We start from the raw sequence: 3191 nt of genomic DNA, 5'->3' as shown, positions 1-3191 counted from the left end.
CAACGTGGTCGAGACGCCACCGCAACACTCCCAGTGCTGGAGCAGAGCCACCCCAGGGTCACAGCCAGGAGCTCTCTCCATCAAGGACTGCCAAGCTTCCCAGAACCGGCCAGTACTTGAGCATGTGGCTCTGGAGTCGCCTGCCAGGGCAGGGGTTTATCTTGGGCACTTTGAAAATTTATCAAACACATGAAACACTGCAGACAACGCTCCAGGTTGAAAGAATCAGCACTGCGGGTGTGCCAGCAAACACCTGGATAGCTCTAGATAAGAGATTAGACTGCTGCAGCAGTGTAAAGTACATCGTGTTTTTGAAACCAAGGTAATGAGACAAGGAGTGAGAAACAAAAACCCAATTACAGCTACAAGTATTTCAATTACGTGCTAGGATATGGAAGAAAACTTTCTTGAAGTCTCCCTTTCCTGACCTCAACTGCTGCACTGGATTTTTTCATTATATTAACACGGAGATGAAATAGAAATTCCAACCTCAGATTTGCTTTTTCTATGGTATTAAAAAATGAGTGTAAGTTTGCGAAATACAGTCTAAAATGCTTTTTGCCAGGAACCTTTTTCTCAATGGATTTTTTTTTTTTCCATAGACCCACCTAACTGTCTTAAAGATATTAAATAGGGGGCAGGGATCTGAATAAAATGAAGACTGTTAGTGAAAACTTACATTCTAGTTTTCATCTGAAAAGGTCCGATCTAAGTTGCTAAAAACTAAAAGAAGTTATAGGCATTTTAGCTGCTGATGAAAAGACTACATTTTACATGGAACTCCCCCTGAAGTTTAGCTCTGAAAACAAAGAGGAAAGGAATACCCAGAAAATGAAGCAATGGTGGGGGCATGTGGAGACCTGCAGCTGCTTTTTTCGTAAGCACTTTCCAGATCAGAGCCAAAACCATCTTTCCTGTCCTCAGAGGAATCTCTAGCTCTGTTAGGAAGAAAAGGGTAAAATCAATAGCACTTATTTAATTCCACAGTGCCATATCTTCACAACTCTGCTGTGTTCAAATCAGCGTCTTTCTCAGGGAGGCAGGGTCCGTATTTGGCATAGCCCTGAGGGAGCTATAGCAATGCTCTTTTCTCCATATTTATGATTTGCTCACATCGTAGCTGTGTACCCCTCTTTCCCTCAAAAACAAGAATTCAGAAACTATTGGAGCTTCTTGTAAAGCAAGAGTAATCTGTTGTTTGTTACCAACTAGGAGGATACACAGCACAGTTGGTGTAACTGCTTTTGAAACTTGCAGTTTTTTTCATTTTTTTAGAGAAAAACCCCTCCAAGTAATTCCTGCTTGCCTTTGATTAATTTCTTACAAGGCTGACGAAAAAATTTAATAAAAATATCTCAGTCCAGATACATTTTTCTCATGTTGAAATGTCATAAACAGCTCAAAACTCAGCCAAACTCGCTGAACGGTCATAGACTGGGCTTCTCCTACTGCGTTTGGCTTCATGTTAAACCTTAGGCAAAGCACCATCCTGCTGAAAATTTTAGCAAACGAGGACCTCAGATAGCCAAGTAAATTGAAATTAATGCCATAGCTACACAGTCAGCTAGGCAACAGAATTGACTCAGCTGTAAAATAACCCCACCACATTAATTTTCAAGCTGACTGGGGTGTGGAGGCAGGAGGGGGTGACACAGGCAGTGGTGCCCAGGGACAGGGAAGGAGTGCCCTTAGCAGCACATCAATGCAGTGGAGTGGCCACATCCTGAGCTCACGCACCTGCATGTTGACATCAAGCAGAGGGAACTACTCTCAAAGGAAAAATCGGTTAAAGTTTTCAGAGCTCTGCCTTTGGCATTGCAGCCCTTTTGCAGCCCCTGGAGACACCAGCTCCCACCAGCAACCCTGGCAACCCCAGATTCAGGGCTGAGTGTTTTTACACCGCACACATGACTTTTTCTACATTCACAGAGCAAGACCAACACAGACTTTTACCACGTTTCATTTTTCTTTTACCATGGTGAGAAAAAGGATCATCATCAAAAAGGACGAGGGCCATTAAAAACTCAATATTCCACTACACTTGTTGGTTTATGGCCTCATTTTGCAGCAGCTTGCTTTATCAGGTGTGCAGCTTCGTTGCCTGTTCTATAGCCCATGTGATTCAAGAGTTTGTTTTCTGTAGCTGGTACCTGGCACAGAAATTACTCTGGAGTGCACATTACAGAAGACCTGATTCTCCAATCTGTTAGCCAGTTTTAGCACTGTCTCCACACTTTTCTGTGAAGATAGAAGGAAAAACCTGTGCATTGGAGATCAGACCTTGTTTTGCTGATAGTTTTCACTGAAAAAGTAGTGTTACAAAACACTACTGCATGAAAAATAGCTGTGCTTCACTTTCCGTTTATTGCCTGTCCTCAGCCAAACCCAATCAAAATTTTGTGGTACCCCTTAGGTGATGAAACATTCACTATCTCACACCTTGAAGACAGGAAGAGCAATCCAGTAATGCTAGGAAATGCCCTGCTGTCTTCTCCACAGCATGGCAAAAGCTCACACATTTGAAAACTGTAAACGTATTCCAACTCACATTTATTCACGTTACTGCTTTCACATTGATGTGGTGCAAGATACTGCTCATTTCAGATGGGGCTATTGACATGCCCCAGTAAACTCTTGATATCTTTTATACCATGAATTAATACTGTACTCAGAACATTAATAAATACTTGAAAAGTCTGTAAATGACCTACATTGAACTCCTTTGTAAAAGTATTTACCTTATTTAAATGGATTTATTTGGGTGTCAAAATATATTCTACTGTGAACTGCTGGATGCAACAGTTCTGAGAAATTTTGTGCACCTGGTATGGTCTTTGTCACTGCTGTAAGTCTGCCCAAGTTCAGGATTGAGCAGAAAGTGATGAAGAACCTGCAGAGCCAAACTAGATTTGATCTGAAGATGCTCACTTTGCTCTTGTTAAAAGCAGCAGGTCTTGAAGCAACCCAGCACTTCCCAGGGAGCTCCTGCGGGCTGGTGCTCAATGATCTGCTGCTCCAGTGATGCCTCAGCCCAGGATGAAATGTTGGATGCTTCCACCTCAGCTCGGGATGAAATGCTGGATGCTTCCACCTCAGCTCGGGATGAAATGTTGGATGCTTCAAACTCCTCTGAGTTCTCTGAGCACGTCAGACTTCCTCACACGCACATGTGCATGTGTGTATGTGTGCGT

Source organism: Athene cunicularia (genome assembly GCF_003259725.1).
Source record: "Athene cunicularia isolate RWA chromosome 1 unlocalized genomic scaffold, athCun1 chr1_part1, whole genome shotgun sequence".
NCBI lineage: Eukaryota > Metazoa > Chordata > Aves > Strigiformes > Strigidae > Athene > Athene cunicularia.
This window is presented reverse-complemented; position numbering follows the sequence as displayed.